The following is a 23,019-nucleotide window of genomic DNA, read 5'->3' as shown; positions in this document are numbered from 1 at the left end:
CACCAACCTGGGCTAGTCTGCACGCCTCCTCCCAGAAAGTCTACTGCTACCTGAGGGGTTCCATGTAGGGCACTTGATTTTGTAAAATACAAAACAAAACAAAACACCAAAAGCCTCCTATCCTTCAGTCCTTATTACAGTCCCGAAATAGGTATCATTATCCCCATTTCACAGATGAGGAATCAGAGGCAGCCTTTCTCAATATTTTCACTCTGGGGGAACCCTTGAAATAATTCTCAGGTCTCAAGGAACTCTCAGCCTAAATATTAATGTCTGCCGCTCACAGTAATCATGAAGTTATACAAGTGAGATATTGAGCATACAGGTGGACCACGGCCAGACCACATGTCCAGCTGGGACTCTGACCCACCACCCCTGCAAGCTGCCCAGAACCTGCCTCATCCACAGTCAACAGCCCGGGAAGCCAGACCCGGAGCTCCAGCAACAATCCAGGAAGATGAACAGTCACCTCTATAACAGCCCCAAACCACCCGGACCCCATCCATAGCTGACAGCCTTCCTAACGTTTGTCCTCAGCTCAAACTCAGGACCAACCACAGACAAAACCGATTAACACCCTTAACCCATCACATGGGATGCCCCACCTCCAGGTCGCCTGCCTAAGGCTTCCTCCTGTCCCTCCTATCATCAGCCTCCAGGGAAGGCATTTTTGGAAGCCTGCCTTTTGTCCCCACTGTGAAACTTTCCCATTCCCCTGCCTGCCTTTGAGTTTCTGCCAAAACGCCAGTCAGTAACAGTCACTGATTCCTCCCACGGAGCAAGCTCTGAATAAATAGCCTTTGCCTGTTCTCATCTGGCTAGTTTATTTTCAGAGATATAATTAATTGTCAATATTTTCGTATAGATTCTGTTTATTCTGGCCAGCAACTCTTTTGTGTGGGATTCCCCTCATACTTGGCCGTTGAACATTTTTTATTCAAAATCACAAAGTAAGTGAAGGTAAAAGAATGTTAAAGCTTAAAATGATGCTTTTCATACACTGGTAGCATTTATACTGCTAAAGTTATGAAAGCTTAATGCTTTGGGATATTCTATGTTGTTACAAAATAGTGCCAACAAATTGTATTTATTTTACAAGGTCGCTGGAATTGAGAGCCACCTTGGTGGCTCAGTGGTTGAGTGTCTGCCTTCAGCTCAGGGCATGATCCCAGAGTCCTGGGATGAAATCCCCCATCAAACTCCCTGCAGGGAGCCTGCTTCTCCCTTTGCCTATGTCTCTGCCTCTCTCTGGGTGTCTTTCATGAATAAATACAATCTTTTAAAAAAAACAAACAAAAAAACAAGGCTGCTGGAATTGCCTATAGAGTTGGACCAACCAAGTATGACATTGGTCTAAAATATTGTTTACGACATACATGTATTGTGTGTGAGAGAGAGGTTCGGGCAAAGAACTTTATTGAGTGATTTTAAAATATATATATATTAAAATTATCTAAATTTAAACTATTAATATATTCAAATAGTAAGTTTCATATCAATGAATTAATTTTGCATATTGGATACAGCCTATAAGAACTTCTGGAATATATTGTTAGATTCAGTTTATGCTTTTAAAAAAAAAAAAAAACTAATCCTATTGTTTTGAAACATGAGGTTGCTTCTTTTTTGTTTCTACTTCCTGTTCAGGCTTGGGCATCAGGGATTTTGAGTCCTTTGCAGATTCAGCAAAGCTTTATAGCTTTTGTTCTACAGAAAGTTACAAAGAGTAGAAATTATCCTGTTAAAAAAACATTCAGGAAGATCCATTTACGAACCTTCTGAGTGTAGAAACTTTTATAGGATAATTCTTTGAGGGTTTCATGTCTTTTGTTCTTTACTTCCTGTTAAACTGATTTTGGTAATGCGTATTTTTTCCAAATTGTTTTTTAATTCAGCATTTTCAAGTTTTTTACTAAGTTTTTTACTAAGCCTATTACTTTAAATTACTTTAAATTTTTAGAGAATTTTCCCAGAATTGGTATCTCTTTTGTATTGATTAGCACAACCGGAGATTTATCACTTGTTTTTTTTTTTTCTCCAAAGACAAAGCTTTAGGTTTGTTTATGAATTCCATTTTTTCTTTTCTTCTCTGATTAGAGAGGAAATAAGTCTTAGAGTTATCTTCATCAAGATTACAAGGAAACTACTTTCAAATAAATGGGAGCAGGGGCACCTGGGTGGCTCAGTTGGTTAAGCTTCTTGATTTTGATTGGGGTGGTGATCTTGGGGTCATGAGATGGAGCCACCTCGGGTTCCGTGCTAAGCACAGGGTCTGCTTAAGATTCTCTCTCTCTCTGCCTCTCCTCTCTCTCTCAAATAAATAAATAAATAAATAAATAAATAAATAAAATCTTTTTAAAAATAATAAAATAGGGACACCTGGATGGCTCAGTGGTTGAGTCTGCCTTTGGCTCAGGGCGTGATCTTGGAGTCCCAGGATCGAGTCCTGCATTAGGCTCCCTGCATGGAGTCTTGTTCTCCCTCTGCCTGTGTCTCTGCTTCTCTATGTCTCTCATGAATAAATAAATAAAATCTTAAAAAAATAAAATAAAATAAAAAATAAAAATAATAAAATAAATGGGAGCATTCCATTCAGGAGTATCCCAATGCTAATTACAAAGGAGAACTAAAAATGGATGGAGCTACATTATTTTTTTAAAGATTTTATTTATTTTTTCATGAGACACACAGAGACAGAGGCAGAAACATAGGCAGAGGGAGAAGCAGGCTCCCGGCAGGGAACCCAGTGCAGGACTCAGTTCCAGCACCCAGGACAGGATCACGACCGAACCAAAGGCAAATGCTCAACCACCGAGCCACTCAGGGGTCCCTGGAGCTACATTATCTAGGATGTGGATAAAACCTCTGTAAATAGAGCTGCTAAAAGAACAGCACCTTAACAAAATCATAGATGACTTTTTTTTTTTTTCTCATAAACCCCTCTGGGCAGCTCCAAAGGAGTTAGAAAACTGAGTTCCTTCTAGATTACTCCTCTACCCTCTGAGATGGCCAACACCACATCTGTCCCTCACCCAGCAGTAAGAAGGAATAGGAAGTACATAGAATGACCTTTCTTTTAGGGTACAATCCAAAAGAGGCACAGGTCACTTCTGTGCACACCTCATTGCACAGATGTAAATCATATGACCACTCCTGTCTACAGAGAAGACTGGGAAATGAAGTCTTTATTCAAGGAGGGCAATGTTCCCAGCTAAAAATTGAGGATTTATTACTTTAGAAGCAGAGAACAGATATTGGGAGATAATGAGCAGTCTCTGCCATAGGAGATAAGAGAACATGCAGGATGTCACAGAGAATGCCAGCCAAACAAGTGAAGCAGATTGTGATATTAACCATGAGTCTCCCCCCACCTCATAGAGTTAGACTGTAGATAGTGTTGAATTTTATTTGTTTTCTCCATTTCACCAGAGGACAAAATTTAATCTTCTAGGGATGGGATTGAAAATGATAAGCAGTAATAGCTAGCCAGATATGCTGGATAGAGCTGGAGACAAGGGGATCTAACTGCTCTGATTATAGATTTTCATGTTTTTCAATTTATTTGAAGAGCATAAGAAGTGTGTGCTGTAACAAACCAAACAATACACATAGAGAGAGAAAGCTGACACCCCTGCCCCCATATTCCCAAATAACAAATGTAAATAGCCTAGTACTTATTCTTCCATATAATCTCTTGCCTCTGTGTAATCATATAAAACCATACAAAGGCCATTCACATTTAATATGGTTATTAATATGTTTGGGTTTAAATCTCTCATCTTGCTATTTGGTTTCTATTTGTCCTACTTGCTTTTTATCCTTTCCATATTTCCCTGCCTTTTTTTAGATAGATTTTTTTTTTAATGATTCCTGTTTAGTCCATTGGCTGTTAGAACAGAATATCATAGACTAGGAGGCTTATAAACAGCAGACAATTATTTCTCCTAGTTTTGGAGACTTGGAAGTCCAAGACAAAGGTGGTGACAGATTCAGTGTCTAGGGAAGACCTGTTTACAGGTTTATAGACTCAGGTCTTCTCACTGTGTCTTTACATGGTGGGAATTGGGAGGGAGCTCTCTGGGGTCTCTTTTATAAGGCACAAATTCCACTTATGACAGCTCTGCCCTCATGACCTCCCAAAGACCTCACATCCTAATACAATCACATTGAGGGTTAGATTTCAACAAAGGAATTTGAGCAGTGGGGGTGCGGGGTGGGGGAGACACACGTTCAGTCTATAGTGTAGAGACCACTCTTAGGCAACAGTCTTGAGCAATGGGAATGTGAGCAAGGCACAAGGGCCCACAGTGACCAGCAGGCACAGTGTAAACAGACCCAGCGGGCAACCTGCCTTGAAGTAGTTGTAGGCCCTAGCTGACCAATTTGCTAACTTGCAACGAGGCCCAGTTATCAAAAAAGGGAAATTCCATATATTCCCAAACCTCCTCACTCCCCCCATTAACTCTAGCCCTCCCCTACCTATCTCCTGGCAGATAACCTGCCCTCTGCTGTCCTGCCCTCTGCTCCCTTGCAGAAAATTCAATAAATTTCTCTCTCCTTGGTTCTGCCTCAGGTGAATCCTTCTACCACCGAATCATTATCGCCCCACATATAACAATTACACTTTATCTTTTTGTCGGTTTGTTAGCTATAACTCTTAATTTTATTTTTATTATTAAAAAAATTTTTAGTAGTTGGTTTCAATTCACAGTATCCATTTTAACTTCTCATGATCTACCTTCCAGTGATACTATAGGACATCATATCTAGCATTCTCTGGCACTCTGTGCCAACTACTTTGGTCTCCCTGGGCTCTTAGGTCTAGCTCCTCAACTCAGGGAGTCCACTGGGATTCACCCAGATTACTCTCTTTGTACCCAACCCTGAAAACTCTCCCAGGCCTGGGGCAACCCCTCATTTATTCACCACCCTCAGGAAACACTGTTCACTGCCTGGTGTCCAATGTCTCCCAAGTAATTGTTTCATATATTTTGGTTAGTTTTTTGTTTTTGTTTTTTTTTTTTTCAGATGGAAGGATAAATCTGATTTCTGTTACACTATCTTCACTGGAAACAGAAGTTTACCTTCAGTTTTGAAAGATATTTTCCCTGGATATAGAAGGAACGATTGTCCAACACAGTTTTATTTTTTCTGTCACCACTTAAAAAAATGTCATTTTACTTTCTTCTGACTTGCTGGATTTATTCTTCTGCATAGAAGTTGGCTTTATTCTTTCTCTGTGTGTAATATTTTTGTAGTTCCATATTAAGAATTTTAGAAAAGAAACAGCAAACTGAACTCAAAGCAATTAGAAAGACAATGGTCATAAGATTGGAGGAATAAACTGATAAAATAAAAAAAGAGAGAGAGAGTAAAAAATCCAAAAGACCTCACTGTGAGAAACAGAACTATATCACTTTGAGAAGATATAGAAAATCTTCATGATTTTCAGCTGCCTCAGTCAATAGAGTGTGTGACTCTTGATCTTGGGGTCATGAGTTCAAGGCCCACTTTGGGCATGGAGATTACTTAAAAAATAAAAAATAAATTAAAAAAATATAGAGTATCTTCACAATTTTAGAAGGAGGAAAGTGATTTCCTATGAAAAACACAAAAAGCATTAACTATAAAGGAATAGATTGGCAAGATTGCATCAAGAGTAACGACACCATAAAGAGGATGAATGAATCAGCCATAGCACAGGAGAAGATATTATACATATACCTTACAAAGATAGACTCAGCTGAAGAGTTAAGAATTCCTAGAAATCATCAAGAAAAAAGAAAAAAAAGATGATGCAACAGGGAGAAGTCATCATTAAAAAACTTGAACAGATATTTTCCGGAAGAGAAAATCCAAATGAGTGTTTAAGGATATGAAAAGGTGTTCAACATTAGTAATGATCAAGGAAAAGCAAACTACACACCACCAGGTTGGCCCTGGCAGCATCAAAGATGAGCAAGGCCATAAAACCATTGGAACACTCATTACTGGTCAGAATGGATATTGATACAACTCCATGGGGCAACACTTTATTATGCTGTAGTAAAGATGGCATGAATGTACACCATGTCCCAGCAATTTTACTTCTAAACACATACCATTGAGGAAGTTTCTTAACCCCAGCACTATTGACATTTGGGGCCAAAGAATTCTTTATTGTAGGGGGGCTAGTCCTGTGCATTGTAGGATGTTAGCATCACCTAGATGCCAGCAGCACCCTCCACATTTATGACTGCCAAAAACATCTCCGGACATGGCCAAATGTCCCTGGAGTGGTGGGGTGGGGGCAGGAAGGAAAAATTGCCTCAAATTGAGAACCACTAGTTTAATACAATCAAGTAGCTTTTGTAAATTGGCCAAAGAGTTAAAACTTCATCAGACCAGAGATTTAAATCATGAGAAACTTGAGTCTAGAGTATGTGGCTTGCCAGGTAGATCTGCTTTCCTTATTCCATGGCTGAGGCCTGGGCCATCTTCCATGGTTCCTTTAGAATCCCCATTTAGGAACGGGATCTAGAATCCCTAATGCAACAGCACAACAAAGTTTGTTGCTCATCCCTTGGGAAATATTACCCCCGATAGCAGCTCCAGATCTCAGGGTCAGCATCAAATCTCTTTCCGAATATGGAAACTCACCCCGATGAGAAGGTAGCCCCATGCTTTTTGAGACAACCAATAACAATCAAACAGCCAGTGACAGCACAGTTAAAAATAACACAACGCCAATGCTATAAAAAGTCCCAGTTATTCTTATTATCAAAATTTCAGTATTATGAACTCCTGATATCAAGTTTCAGCTGAGCAATTAATTTCCCATGGTGAAATCTCCTCCTTCTTAAAACAATTTAAATAACTAAATCTCTTACCCCTTACTTTAAAAATTCTGCATAGCCCCAACTCTGTGGGTCTCAGGGGCCTGCATAGAATCTGCCTTCCTTCTTTAAAGTCTGCACTATTGGGATGCCTGTGTGGCTCGGTGGTTGAGCGTCTGCCTTTGTCCTCCTCAGGACATGATCCCACATCTGGCAATCTAGTCCCACATCGGGCTCCCTGTGAGAAGCCTGCTTCTCCCTCTACCTATGCCTCTTCCTCTCTCTATCTTTCATGAATAAGTAAATAAATACAATATTTAAAAAATAAAATCTGCATTATCTTCCACTAAAATGAATGCTTCCTTCAGCATCTCCAAGGTGGATCAGTTCTCCCCTGAGGCTACTGTGGTCCCAGTTTCTCCAAGATCCCAAGTCAACTGTATGTTTACAAATACATAACACATTAAGGGGCTTAGAAGTTGCCACTCCAAAAAAAAAAAAAAAAAAAAAAAAAGAAAGAAAGAAAGAAAGAAAGAAAGAAAGAAAGAAAGAAAAAGTTGCCACTCCATCCTAACAACAAGTTAAAAACTGAACAAACCAAAAAATGAACAACTCTGCTTAGACCTATTGAAGACATGATGTCACAGGGCAAGCCATTGACACCCAAATTGAAGAAATAGACAAGCAGGTAGATTCAGAGAATCGCAACTTACAAGAGCAAAAACCTCCACATGAACCAGTCTGGGTGAAGAAAACTCCAACTGTAGGGGCACTTGGATGGCTCAGTGGTTGAGCATCTGCCTTTGGCTCAGGGCGTGATCCTGGGGTCCTGGGATGGAGTATCACATCAGCTCCCTGCATGGAGCCTGCTTCTCCCTCTGCCTATGTCTCTGCCTCTGTATGTGTGTGTGTCTCATGAATAAATAAATAAAATCTTCAAAAGAAAAGAAAACTCGAACTGTAGTTGATAAATTGCTGGCAACTCAGTGTGGACAGGTCTGAGAGTCCGAGCCTTGGGAAGGGGCACACTTTCATGACTTTTACCTCAGGAGTTCCACCAGGTGCATCACAGGAACTATGGGAGGAAAATTGCCTCATGCCTCTTGCAAGGGGAAGGGAAAGGTAACCATTTTGAAATACACCAGAGGATTCTTTTCTTCTTAACAAAGCCTGCCCTCAGGAGAAACTAGTTAACAAGAGCCTAATCTACTGGGGTTTTTATCAGAGCCTAATTGACCCAAGGAATGGAAATACTCAGCTCAAGCTCGCTCCAGCCTCCATTTGCATTTCTCTTTTAGCATTGGATAATATTCCATTGTCTGGATGGGCCACAGTTATCTATACATTCACCTACTGAAGAACATCTTGATTGCTTCCAGGTTTTGGCAATTATGAATAAAAGCTGCTGTAAATCAGGTCTTTGTATGGCCGTAAGTTTTCAACTCCATTGGGTAGATGCCAATGGAGGAAAGGAAATACTCAGCTCCAGCCCGCCCCAACTATACTATCCCACCCGACGGGGGAGGCGGACTGAGCAGCCATGAGGAACAGTCCAGAGGCACAGGCTGGCTAAAAAACCTGAGATCCAATCATTAGACTAATGTTCCCCCTCCACGACACCTTCCCACCCCATTAGTAAAGGCCTGTCACAGCAGAGTTTTTAACAAGTGTGTCATGTCTAGCCATCAAGACAAAATTACAAGGCATACTAAAAGGCAGAAAACAGTTTGAAGAGACTGAATAATCATCAGAACAAGAACCAGATGTGGCAGAAATGCGGAAGCTAAGCAGGGTCCGGCCTGATTAGTACTTGAATGGGAGATATGGCTGGAATGTCATATTATCAGACCAAAGACTTTCTCAAACAAAATTGAGGGATTTGTTGTGAATAGACACACCCTGCACACATATGTGATTACATAATCACAAATTAAAACAACAAGATACCATTGCACATCTCTGAGAATGGTCAAAATCCAGCACTGACAACACCAAATGCTGGTGAAGATGTGGAGCAATAGGAACTCTCTTTCTGCTGGTGGAAAAGCAAAATGGTGCAGCCACTTTGGAAGACAGTTTGGCAGTTACCATATGATCCATCAATCATGCTCTTTGGCATCTATCCAATGGAGTTGAAAACTTAAGGCCAAAGACCTGATTTATAGCAGCTTTCATTCATAATTGCCAAAACCTGGAAACAATTAAGATGTTCTTCAGTAGGTGAATGCATAGATAACTGTGGCCCATCCAGACAATGGAATATTATCCAATACTAAAAGAGAAATGCACTATCAAGCCATGAAAAACCATGGAAGGACCTTAAGTACACACTACCAAGTGAAAGAAGCCAATCTGAAAAGCCTGCATATGATATGATTCCAAATATATGACATTATGGAAAAGATGAAACTATGAAGACAATAAAAAAATCAGACCTCACTAGGGGTTAGAAGGGAAGCAGGGATGAATAGGTGGAGAACAGAGGAATTTTAAGGCAGTGAAACAATTCTGTATGATACCAGAGTGGTAGATATGTGTCATTATACATTTAATCGAACCTGTAGAATGTCAATTTACCTTGAACCCTAATACAAGTTATAGACTTTGAGTAATTATGATGTGTCACTGTGGGTTCATCGATTGTCACATGTGTACCACTGTGATACCGAATGGCAATAGTAGGGGATATTATGCATGTGTGAGAACAGAGCGTAATAGAAACTCCCTATACTTTCCATGCTGTGAACCTAAAACTACTCTTTAAATATTTTATTGATTAAAAAAAAAGTTGCATGAAGCAAGACCCCAAGCCCTCAGGACCTTGAAATTTAGTAAATTGATAATTTTTAAAATGTGAAAAATTATATACCAGTATCACCATAAATAATTTTAGACAGTAAGCTAAAGGTTGGGGGATGATGGTTGCAAAACACATGGTAGACAAATAATTAGTAGCCAGAATATATGACTGCTGCCTATATATAAAGCCATGAAAGATAAACAATCCATCCAAAGTGTGCAAATGATATGAGCTAATAATTTGGCCCACAGTCGGTAGGTAGTCTGCTGACCCTGACTTAGAGGGCTATTGTCATAATCCAAGTACATCTGTTACAGTCATACGAGTAGATGTTCTGAGATCAGGTTGGATATTTAAAGATAATCCTTAAATATATAACATAGTTTAGGTATAATATGTGTTATATTTTGAAATCTGAGTCAACAGGGTTTGCTAATAAGTTTGCTGTGGGGTGAGAAAGTGGTATCAAGGATGATGTCAAGAAAAAGAAATAACCACAGCCTGAGCCCCTCACCCACACAATCAAGAAAATGCCAGCAAAGTTACTGTCATCGCAGGAGCTTAGAATTTGACATCCAGGGGCACCTGGGTGGTGCAGTTGGTTGAGAATCTGACGCTTGATTTTGGCTCAGGTCATGATCTTAGGGTCATGAGATCAGCAGGGAGTCTGATTGAGATTCTGTCTCTCCCTCTCCCTCTACTCCAACCCCCCCCCCCAATCTCTCTCTCTCTCAAATAAGTAAATAAATCTTAAAAAAAAAAATAAAATAAAATCTGAAGTCCATAACCCCTTTCCTGGGTCAAATGGCATCCCATGAGCCTGCCCTGCCATGTCACCACACCCCGGATCCTGATTCCTGTGAGCTGATTCCTTGCCAGCACCGGATGCTCTACTGTTCCCACCAGGATTTGTTAGATTCTCACTACAACCCTGCAAGATAGGTACGGTTAGAATCTCCAATTTACAAATGAGTGTTTAGAGGGAATGAAAGGGCTTGTGCAAACTCACACAGTTAGAAGCCAAGATTAAAAATTCAAGCTTTCTGGGACGCCTGGGTGGCTCAGGGGTTGAGTGTCTGCCTTTGGCTCAGGGCATGATCCCAGAGTCCCAGGATTGAGTCCCACATCAGGCTTCCTGCATAGAGCCTGCTTCTTTCTCTGCCTATGAATCTGCCTCTCTCTGTGTCTCTCATGAATAAATAAATACATAAAATCTTTTAAAAAGGGCATTCCGGGTGGCTCAGCGATTTGGCGCCACCTTTGGTCCAGGGCGTGATCCTGGAGCACTGGGATCCAGTCCCATGTCGGGCTCCCTACATGGAGCCTGCTTCTCCCTCTGCCTGTGTCTCTGCCTCTCTCTCTCTCCCTGTGTCTCTCATGAATAAATAAATAGAATCTTAAAATAATAAAAAATAAAAAAATAAAAATTTAAAAAAATCTTAAAAAAATAAACAAACGAATAAATAAAAATTCAGGCTTTCGGAACCCAAACCCAGCACGCTGAAGGACTGTGCTCTATAGTGATACCTGGACTTTCAGCCTTGACCCAGAGCAAAAGGGCAGGAGAGCAGATAGAGTAGGAATGAAACAGAAAACTTTCTTCATTTCTTCTTCAAGATACCAGTTGTCTAGGATTTCTAACCTATGAACTTAAAACTCATTTGAGGGAAATACTCCTTAAAAAGAATATGTATTATTATATGTATTAATTACCTTTGGAAGATATTAGGAGACCAAGTCATTATTTTTAGTATGGGTATATATAGGAGGAGAAATTATCTTGTTATTCCTATATAAATAGTACCCTTGGGTAACCAAATAACTGATCAAGGGTAATCTGTAAATTAAGAACTGATAGAATCATAGTATTTATCATCTTGCAATCCCTAATAAACCCTTAGCAATGATCACCAACTCCTGCTGACATCTTAAAAAAAAAATGAGAAAGGGGCACCTGGGTGGCCCAGTCGATTAAGCGTCTGCTTTTGGCTCAGGTCATGATCCCAGAGTCTCTGCATCAAGCCCCACATTGGGCTCCCCACTCAACGGGGAATCTGTTTCTTCCTCTGCTTCTCTCACTGTGCTCTCTCTCACTCTCTCTTTCTCTCAAGTAGACAAATAAAATCTTAAAAAAAAGGAAAAGAAAGAAAGAAAGAAAGAAAGAAAGAAAGAAAGAAAGAAAGAAAGAAAGAAAGACATTCTGTTCATCTATACGGTTGTAGACAAAATCAGCTGTGAGTAGTCCTGAAAACAAACAAACAAACAAACAAACAAAAAAACAAAATAAAACAAAACACCTGGCCAACCCTGTGGATCTAATTACCCACATTATAGGAAAAACGGGGTAGCAGAAAAATAGGTCAGGTGACACCACAAAATCCAGGCTGTGGGCAATTCTACAGTCTCTCTAAGACATTAACTTCTCCCCTGCCTTCTTCTCCTGCTCCGAATTTTTATTATTGTGCTTTTCATTTTATAGTTGTGTAAACCAAGACTCAAAGAACTTTGGCACTGAATACTTGGAGATGTGGGAGAAACAAAATAAATGACTTGGTCAGATCATACAAGCTCCGAAGTGGCAAAGATAGAATTTGACCTGACCACCTCGTTCTAAAATGGTCCCACCTCCACAAACACACACGACTGATTTGTGTCTTGATTCCCCCCAAAACAGAAGCCACAGAGGCCCCTAAGCGCCTGACAGCAGCAAATATTTGTCATTCTGCCCATTGTTTATAAGTTAGGCATCCTCCAGACTCCTCCACTGCAGAACTCCTACTCTCCTTGGTACGGACATCTCCAGTGGACTCGAAGTGGCCCTGAGTTCTGCTAGCCGCTACACACCTGGGCTGACCTGCAGCCTGGAGAGGTTAGTGTTTGGTGAGTTAGAGACCAGGTGGGGACTAGAACAGGGCTCCCATAACTCCTCCTCCAATGCGATGCCCTCCCAACTGACACCTTTCCCTGCCTTGGAAGGGGGAGGGAGCAACATGGAATTATGCTCGGAGGTCCTGGGCTGAGGGGAAGGAGGCTGACATGATCATCCTCAGGGGCTCTAGGGGGCGGGTAGTCAATGTACACACGAGACAAGAGCCCAGACATCACGCCCTGCCTTGAAAAAGCAGGCAACACACACTGTAGCTAATCCTAGACTATCTCTTCTCTGTAGGAAAAAAGTTTAGAGACCCCGGACTATTACTCTGATGGTTCTCCCAGGCTGCTGCCTCCCCATCTCATCTGAAATATTGTTTTCATTGAGATAAAATTTACATTTTAGATGAATGCACAGAACATAAGGGTGCCAGCTGACGAGTTTTAACAAATATACCTATGTAGCTAAAACTCAGGAGAGACAGTTGTCCATCACTCAGAAATTTCGCTCATGCTTCTTTTCCCTCATGTCTCATCCACCATGGTACAGTGGGTCTGGAAGGTTCTGACAGCCTCTGGAGCACTCGAGCCTTCTGAGTCCCGCTACCACCTCACCATGATGCCAGCAGGCTGCTGTGAAATGACAGTCATTAACTTGTACCCTGGAACTTGATTTCTGAAGACACCTGCAGCCATGCCATTCATGTTTCCAGCTATAACCAGGGGACCACCCAGGTCAACCAGCAAGTAGAATTTTTCATTGCCTGCAAAAACTTCCCACAAAGCTGATTTTTCCCTTCTCTCTCAGCACCTGAGACCACAAGACTATTTTGTCCCCATGGCTAATAAAGCAGGCCCTGAGAGAGAGGGTGAAGATGCCTGTGATTACCTCAGCAACAGAACATGCTGTGCATGTGAATCATATAATCCCATCCCCATGGCAACAGAGACACACAAAGTCACGATCCTTTGGGGCCCAGTGGCAATAGCACCCATATAGTCCAACCCCTTAGAAAGACAAATAAAACTCCCCCTCCAAAATGTCATTTACTGTTCAGATAGCCTTCATATTGTTGTGTGTATTCTTTATTTGTATTGTTTTTAATAAAGTGTTGATTCAGAGAGGATAAGCCTGTGAGTGTCCATTTTGGCTGCTGATTTTGGGGGCTGATTTCAAATCCGAAGCTTTGTCCTGCACTATGAGGAACAAAGGAGGGTTGTTTGATTGATGGAGGCAGAACAAGTCTGCAAGAAAAAAATGTAGATATGTTGATACCAAAGACCACAGAGCTGAGGCAAGAATTTCCCATTCATTTATCTCTTGATGTGTCTTCCTAAGGAAGATGACATCGTCCTTCTGCCTCTGAGGTTGGTGTGCAAGGAATGACCTCCTCTTTTATTAGCTGGAGTTGCAGATGGTAATGGGAAAATATTTCTCTGCAGTCAGAGCGCCTTGAGCTCCTGGCCTTACAGCATCTCTCCAGGTCACAGGATGAATCAATATGAAAAGTAAACATAGGATCTGGAGAGGTATGACGCCTCTTCCTGGTATCTGTTCTACCTTGTGTATGCATCTGGTCCTAATTCAGCACCAAGAACTCTGGAGCGGGGCGATGACTCACAGTACTCCGTGGGAGCACTCCGTCAGCTAACATTTACAGAGCAGGGAGCGGGTGAGGTTGGCACTTGAAGGATGAGTGTATCCCCTCCAGGCATGCAGGAAGGCAAGTGCCAGGAGGGAGGGACAGGGTCTTATTCGCCACTGCATTCCCAGAGGTTAGCCCAGGTCCTGCCACATTTAGGCATTGGGGAAAAACCATCTTTGTGTGCGAGGAGCATGGGGACAGATTGGCTTCCAGTCTTCCTGCTCCTAAAGAACATAGCCAATGAGGAAAATTGGCGGGGCGGGGGAGGGGGACGACCCACCAACTCTGCCTCACCAGATCCCCACAAACTTCCACATTTACATAAATGTGGACAAACTGCCTAATAACAGGCAGACAGGACTCTGCCTTCAGCCTGGCACACAAGGAGCTTGGAAGGTATCATCCCATTCTAACAAATAGCTGAACAAACTAAGAACAACGATTTTTCTTAGATCTATCAGAGAAGTGGGTTTGTAGGGAAAGCCACTGCCCCCCAAATTAGCCAGACACACAGGTGAACAGAGAGAAAGAATCAAGCTTGCCACTGCAGAAACCCACAAACAGGAAGGTTGGAATCAGCACACCGAAAATTTGAAAGGACTATGATTCATATGCTAAGGTTTCTAATGGATAAAGTAGACAGCTATGTTACTCAAGACAGTGCTGTATTGCTGAATAAAAGACAAGTTATACATTTTTAACTCCTACTGTTAAGAAAGAGGCCGAGCACTTGATAGGCCTCTCTAGATTTTGTCTTTTTTTTTTTTTTTTTTTTTTAATTTTATTTATTTATGATAGTCACATAGAGAGAGAGAGAGAGAGAGAGAGAGAGGCAGAGACACAGGCAGAGGGAGAAGCAGGCTCCATGCACCGGGAGCCTGACGTGGGATTCGATCCGGGGTCTCCAGGATCGCGCCCTGGGCCAAAGGCAGGCGCCAAACCGCTGTGCCACCCAGGGATCCCAAGATTTTGGAGACAGCACATGACACACTTGAGAACAGTGCTATAATTTGTTTTTTTTTAGGGGACTCAGAAGGCTGACATTTTTTAGTGCAGCCTGAGCAAGAAAGCGCTCTGTAGCAGGTCCAGGCTGGGGTCCAAAGGCCCTACGGCCTGAGCCTTTGATCTATATTACAGGTCATAGCCTGTGGTGCTCCATGTATCCATGGTGGACTCCACAATGCTAGAGATAGCAACAGTATGGGGAGTCTCTGGCAAGCCCTGGTGGAAAAGCTGCAGCTCATGGGATGCCTGGGTGGCTCAGCAGTTGAGCGTCTGCCTTTGGCTCAGAGCATGATCCCGGAGTCACGGAATCGAGTCCAACATCGGGCTCCCTGCATGGAGCCTGTTTCTCCCTCTGCCTACGTCTCTGCCTCTCTCTGCGTGTCTCTCATGAATAAATAAATTAAATATATTTTTTAAAAGCCACAGCCCAGATACATAGGATCCTAGAAAAAAAGTTTGGCTATCTTCTGTACATTCATAATTCAAAGGCATCTCTTTGCATGCTACTGGATCGTAGCAGAGACTAAGCACTTGACCATGGAGCATCAAGTGAATTGAAGACCAGAGCTGCACATCATGCATTGTGCATGACCAGAGCCACCTAGTCATAAACTTGAGTGGGCAAAGCAACAATCCATCCTGGGATGGAAATGGTATATTCTAGGTAGGCCTGAGCAGGTTCAGGGAGCAAAAATAAGTTACACGAATAAGGAAGCCAGACTGATTTCCACATCACCTACCTTTGTTGCAACAATGCTTCTCCTTCAACTCATTTCTATGGCCTAATTGGGGGACTATCTACAACCAGATGATGGAAGAGGGATCACTAAGCCTGGTTTACTGTTGGTGCAATCTGAAATAGGACCATCTCCACACTGCTGTATTGTTGAGAGGTGACCCTGAAATAAGGCAGTGACGGGAACTCCTCCAAATGAGTGGGAATTTCAAGCAGTGCATTTGCTGGTAATGTGGCGTGCAAGGAGCAGTGACCTGAGGGATCCATATACATGGACCCCTGAAAACAGCAAATGGCTTGTCTGGTCAAACAGGAGCCTGAGGAAAGTAAGTTAATTTTATGTTATACGACTATTACCTCAATTTTTAAAAAAATGAATGGGTCTGCGAGCCAAAGGGTAGAAGTAGAAGGGACCTGAGTCCTGCTTGGGGATTTGTTTTTTTGTCCTAACAGTTATAGGCTCTGCTAGATTCCAGGTCCTGGATCCTGGGAGCTGGGGAGTGGAGATGTTTATACCAGGGGATTCTACTTAACCAGAAGATATGACTGCCACCTGGTCATTTGGGGCTCCATATGCCAATAGACCGGCAGGCAAAAAAAGGGCTTACTCCACTGGCAGAGATACTAGGCCCTGATGATCCTAAGAAGATGCAGTTGCTGGTATGTGTTGGGAGCAGGAATGAAATGTGTGTGAACTCAATGGATGCACTAGATTACCTCTTTGGTGTCTACACCTAGGGATAATCAAGAACTAGCAATAACAAAGACCCAACAATGGCCTGGTAAGCAGAGGCTCAGACCCCTTTGGAATGAGAGCTACCCTACCCAGAAATCAACGTCAACCAACAGATGTGTTGGCTGGGGTGAGGGATGGGGTGGAAGAAGAGGGAGACCACAAATGTCAAAACACCAGTTGCAGTCATAGAGATTGTAGCCTAGCCCAGTAAGCCTGTTTTAAGCTTCCCCCCTCCATTTTTTTTTTTTTTTTAAATCATGACCAGCTACCACTTTGAAGAATCAGTGACAGGATCAAATGTGACCTGAAGGATGAGCTCTCTGTGCTTCACTGGCGACACATTGACATTCACCTCTACACTCCAAGGCTGCTTGCTGTAAAAACCCTGTACCTCTCTGCCTAAGAGCCCTTCTACTGGCTGCTTGAGGGAGCATACCTGGACCATGCACAATGAAAGCAGGAGTGCTGGAGAGAAAATGCCCCTGGAAGCAGCCTTCTAGCAAAGACAGATGGCAAGTTGCTGAATAAAAACCCCAACCTCTTCATCCTTTGAGCAGACTAACTCTGAGATGCATTCTGCGTTGTCTCTCTGAAGTCCCTGATGGGATGAAGCTCCAGTGGTAACTGGCTTGATAGCATGTCTTTAGCTTTCTTTCCTGTCCCATCCTCCTTTCCCCAGTGGATATTATTTAAGCTCACATCCCAAAAATGCCACTTGCATTTCAATTCTTATCTCCAAGTCTTTAAGAAGAACAGAAAACAACATACCATGTCCTCTAAATTTTCAAGTTTACTTATATATATGTTTATATATATGTATATATATTTAAAATATATTGTATATAAATAATATTCCTATATATGTACCTATAATTTATATATTATAATTATAGTATATAAATATATAAACTATATATAAAATTATAGGCATGAATATATAGGAACATTATTAATATATATAAACTTATACATGTACATAAACATATATAAAAACAAAAATATATAAACTTTTGTTGGGTCTATAATCCATTTGAACACAAACTCTTTTCTTGATCAGAGCTAAGTTCATCTTTTTTTTTTTTTTCAAAAAAATCAAAGTTTCAAAGAATCTTTTCTTTTTTTCCCTTCTAATATCTCTATGATTGATTCCTGAGTTGTCCCTGTATTTATTATTTTTTTCTTCTCGCTGCTTTGAGTTTGCCTCTCAAGTTCATCATTTAGCTTTTTTGGTTTTCTCCCTAAATGTGTTTAAACAATTGTCATTATGTAATTGTGGTGTTGCACAAATGTTGACATGAAGTAGCTTTTATTCACATTCTGTTCTAAATATTGCTTGACTTCCTTTGTAGTTGTCATCATAATTCTTGAATTTCAGACCCAGAAGTGGAGACCATTTTAATGATCTCAGCCCCAGAAATTCTACTTGATTAATGATGGTGACCAAGAAGGTTATGAAAGGGGTAGAGCAAGCCTGATCTGAAGCAGCAATGGGAAAATTCACACAGAGCAGAAAAATGGCTTAGACTTTATTGAGTGGCAAGTGAAAGAAAGATTTGGCAATGAGATAAATGGTTGGGAAGTCAGTCATTGCCTTGCAAGGGAGACTACCTAATTATTTAATTGTGCTAGTAAAAGTTTAACAGGTGGGGCACCTGGGTAGCTCAGTCAGTTAAGTGTCTGACTCTTGGTTTTGGTTCGGGTCATGATCCCAGGGTTGTGGGATTGAGCCCCATGTTGGGCTCTGTGCTGGGCATGAAGCATGCCTAAGATTCTCTATCTCCCTTTCCCTTGGCCCATCCCTCCTTTCAAAAGAAAAAAGGCACCCTCTCAAAGCAGAAAGGTTGGGAGTGATAGTGGGTCCTTCTAGAAATCACTGGGTAGGCTTGATGATGGAAGTCGGTGGGAATCTATATAGGGTATCCCAATACAGCCTTTCAACTGAAATGAGCTAGGAAATGTGTGATTTTCCTGAGTGTAATGGAAAAATAAGGTCAGATAATGGGCAGGCATGAACAGATATGGAGGACTGGAGAGGCTGGTATGGGAAATGTGACAGAGGGGTGACCAAGGACAAATGGACAAATGAGGACTTGTGGAATGCCCCTGAGCATGCAGCAGAGTGAGAGGCCATGAGTTGCAGTGGCCTCCACCCACAGTGTTGGGAGAGCTTTCTTTGCAGCCATGGGAGGAGTTCCAAGCTTTTCTCAGAGGCTGGATGTGTTCAGGTAGCAGATGTGCAAAGTCAGGCAGTGCAGTCTCATGACTCCAGAAAGCCCCTGAAGTGCTGTGCTCATGGAGACGGAGCCAGCACTCCAGGATTGAAGAGCAGCTGTGGACTGGGGGGAGGGAGAGGTGCAGGAAGGTGAGGACAGAGGAGGGATTTCACAGAGGTAACCAGGGCTTATTCCAGCATATAAGAAACATGACCTGAAACAGCAGGAATAGTTTTAGACTCCAAGAATAGGAGATTCCACTGTCTTGGCCGTGAGGTGCTGGATCCAGCTCACACCAGCCTGCAAGAGATGGCTCTTACATTTCTTTAAGAAGTTTTATTTATTTATTTGAGAGCGAGAGTGAGCAAGAGTGAGAGAAAGAGAGAGCACGAGCTGGGGGAGAGGCAGAAGGAGAGGGAGAAGCAGGATCTCTGCTGAGCAGGGAGCTCAATGTGGGGCTCGATCCCAGGACTCTGAGATCATGACTTGAGCTGAAGGCAGACACTCAACCAACTGAGCTGCCCACGTGCCCGCCTTTTTGCATTTCTAAGAGTTTTGCAAGTCAGTTGACATCAAGTTGGTGGTGAAATCAGCTATGGTAGAAGAATTTACCCATGGGAATCATCCAACAATGGAAGTCATAGCTTTATTTATTCATTTTTCCTGGAGAGAAGGTTGTAAAACATTTCCCAGCAAACCACTGTGCTCTGGTAAAAAGTTGGCCCTGGGAAAAGAGGAAGTGTGAACGTGTCAGGAAAAGGTCCACAGCTGATCCTAGCTGAAGAAAGCCCCTCCTGTCATGTGTCTATCACAGCTGGGGTGAGGCCAGAACACATTGAGCGTGATAACCTCATGCTCAATTGAGGTTATCACGCTCAATGTGGCTATGCAAAGTGAGAGCACACATGTAGGCCTGCCACCCGCTAGCTCCCATGGTCTAGCAAACCTTACTGATTTTAAGAGTAAACATCCAGGAAACAAGCAAAATGAAGAGTACTGCCTCTAGGGGAAACCCTGGAGATCCCTGAGATAAAGGGCATGAATGTGTGTTCACAGAACAACTTCTGCTTGCACAACCCAGCCTTGGGCATTACCAAACTTGGCCCATCCCTATAACACTAGCCTGCCATTCATAAAATTTAAGAAATCAGCCCTCTGCGACAGCATTGATACTGACCCTGAATCTTCTTGGGTTGGGTGACTTTGTTCTAATCTTATCATTGGCATTGGAACCCCAGGTCCCTCCTCCTATCTTGTTGATATCATGAGCAATATCTAGTAAGAATCCGCCAACTCGGGCTTTGGGGATAAATACATCTCTCCCATGGGGATCCCTGGGTGGCTCAGTGGTTTAGCACCTGCCTTTGGCCTGGGGCACGATCCTGGAGTCCCGGGATCGAGTTCCATGTCAGGTTCCCGGCATGGAGCCTGCTTCTCCCTCTGCCTGTGTCTCTGCCTCTCTCTCTCTCTCTCTCTCTCTCTCTGTGTGTCTATCATAAATAAATAAATAAATCTTAAAAAAAAAATACATCTCTCCCTTAACCCTGGGTTGGCATCCTAGCCAAGTCATGCTCAGATCACCAAGATAGGCAGAGACAGTGCTGTCACAGGAGACATTTAGTCATTCTTCCAGGAACCTGGTTCTAGAGTTCAAGTTCCTCTGTCTGACAATGTTTTTAAAATGACAACTGCGGGGTGCCTGGGTGGCTGGCTCAGGTGATTTAAGTATTTGCCTTGGGCTCAGATCAGGATCCTGGGGTCCTGGAATCGATCCTGCATCAGGCTCTGTGCTGAAAGCCTGCTTCTCCTTTTCCCTCTGCTGCTCCCCCTGCTTGTGCTCTCTCTCTCTCTGTCAAAATAAATAAATAAAATCTTTTTAAAAAAAGATAAATTAAAATGACCACTGACAGTGTCCCTTCTGTGACATCCTGCCGGTCTCAAGGCCAGCTCAGGTCCAGGGAGTGGAGTTGACTCCATCTCTTGGGTGCCAGGGCAAAGTCACACTGCAAATTGTATGGCAATGCGATTCAATGGGGAGGGGCGGGTCATTATTCTAACAACTTACTATAGTCCTTTGTTTCCATTTCCATAACTGAGCTTACTCTGAGAGAAACACTGGTTTCCAGTACCCTCTATGTGGCCCACGACCCAGTGTTGTTCTCAACTTCTGCTCCAGCTGAGTGCTGTTAGCTAGCTGGACCCAGAATTGAATGTTGGCCTTATCCCCAGGTAACTGGAAAAAAAATTGGAAATAAATTCTTTTTGCAGTTAAAATTTACTTTCATAAAATGTGATGCAGCATGATTTCTCAAACGTACTTGCTTCCTAAGCCCTTTACACAAATTTTGAGACCTCAAAGCCCTATAGTGTTTACCATATTAGGAATTGAGACTAGGAGTTCTTTAAATGTTGATTTTTAAAAAAGATTTTATTTATTATTCATGAGAGACAGGGGAGCCTAGGGTAGCACGCGGGGAGCCCGCGGGGAGCCTGATGCGGGACTTGATCCCAGGACCCTGGGACCATGACCAGAGCCAAAGGCAGGTGCTCAACCCAGGTGCCCCTAAATGTTGAATTATGGATTCATTTAGAAATAACAATGATGAACTGAATACAAAATAACAAAAAGTAATAATGAACTCATTACAGAGTAACATAAATTTTTATTGCTATGGAAAATAACTGTACTTTCCAAAACAATCCCCTTCTCCCAAAACAGTATTGGTGAAAAGAATGGCATTGTTTTGAATTTTCTCAAATCTCTTCAATGTCAGATTTTATAGGAAGCAACTGTATTTTCATATCTGTTCCTGCATTCACTCTGTTGCAATACGTCGTTTTAGTTGAAATGTGTGAAGAAATATATATATATATATGTGTGATTGGAAAGGAGTTGAAATGTGTGAAGAAATTATACCTGTATATATATGATTGGAAAGGAAAGGAGAATTTAATAGCCCTTTCAAATAATTGTGTATATTCTTCTTTGATTTTTTTAAAAGATTTTATTTATTTATTCATGAGAGACACATAGAGAGAGAGAGGCAGAGACACAGGCAAAGGAAGAAGCAGGCTTCACACAGGGAGCCCGATGTGGGACTAGATCCCGGGACTCCAGGATCATGCCCTGGGGCAAGGGCAGGTGCTAAATCGCTGAGCTACCCAGGGATCCCTTTTCTTTGATTTCTTACTAAAACTTGACATGTAGTAGTTTCTTAAAGGCTATTTGCAGAGCACTTGGCTGGCTTAATTGGTAGAGCACATGACTTGATCTCAGAATCATGAGTTCAAGCCCCACGTTGCGAACAGAGGTTACTTAAAAAAAAGAGGCTAATTGCAATAAGTAATCTAAAATCATATCAACATACATAAATCCTTTGGCTTATCTTGCATTTTACAATGGATCTTTTACATATGCATGATTTTGTCATATCAGGCTTTGCTCATTTAGAAAATATTTGTTCACTGAGTTATGCAGCTTTTCCAAATGTTGACACATTTCATAAAGTATAAGAGAATCACATTTGTTAATATAGCTACCCATCTCATCAAAACATTTTTTAAGTATTGGGAAACTGTCAAGCTCACAGTGGCGGATATAAATGTTCTAAAATTCTAATTTTCTCTTGAAAGCTCAAATTTTATCACTGGCAATAAATACATGGTTACTTTCTTTCGTTCATTTTTGAGAAAATGTCTGGCAAGTACTCAAGTCTGAAGAATCATAGTTTGTTGGCCATTCTTAAAAGATGATGTTCCATTAAAAAAAGGTGGCCAGTTCAGCTCATGACTCTAATTATGCAAAGGCTTTTCCTCAAGACAACCACTGCATTTTGTGCAAATTCCCATCTCACCATTTAGAGCATGAAAAAGACATGTACTCAAGGGTCCAGATTTAATGAAATCAATACTTTTACTGCTTTTAATAAAGTACTTTTTAAGTGAAACTGGATTTTTTTTTTTGTCCTTGAAAGTGTGTGGTAGTGAATAATACAGTGACCATAGGTATAGTTTACTGCCATTGTCTTGATTTGTGCTAAGACACTAACAGTCTTACCCATCATTGCTTTTGCATCATTAGCAAAAGTGGAAAATAATGCCAGGTGTTACTATGAAAAGTTTTGACCTCAGAGATTCCTGGAGTCCCAGAAAGCTCTGAGGGGCTCTCCAGACCACACCTTTGAGAGCCACTCTAAA

The sequence above is a fragment of the Canis lupus genome, chromosome 8 (genome assembly GCF_048164855.1).
Source record: "Canis lupus baileyi chromosome 8, mCanLup2.hap1, whole genome shotgun sequence".
Classification (NCBI taxonomy): Eukaryota; Metazoa; Chordata; class Mammalia; order Carnivora; family Canidae; genus Canis; species Canis lupus.
This window is presented reverse-complemented; position numbering follows the sequence as displayed.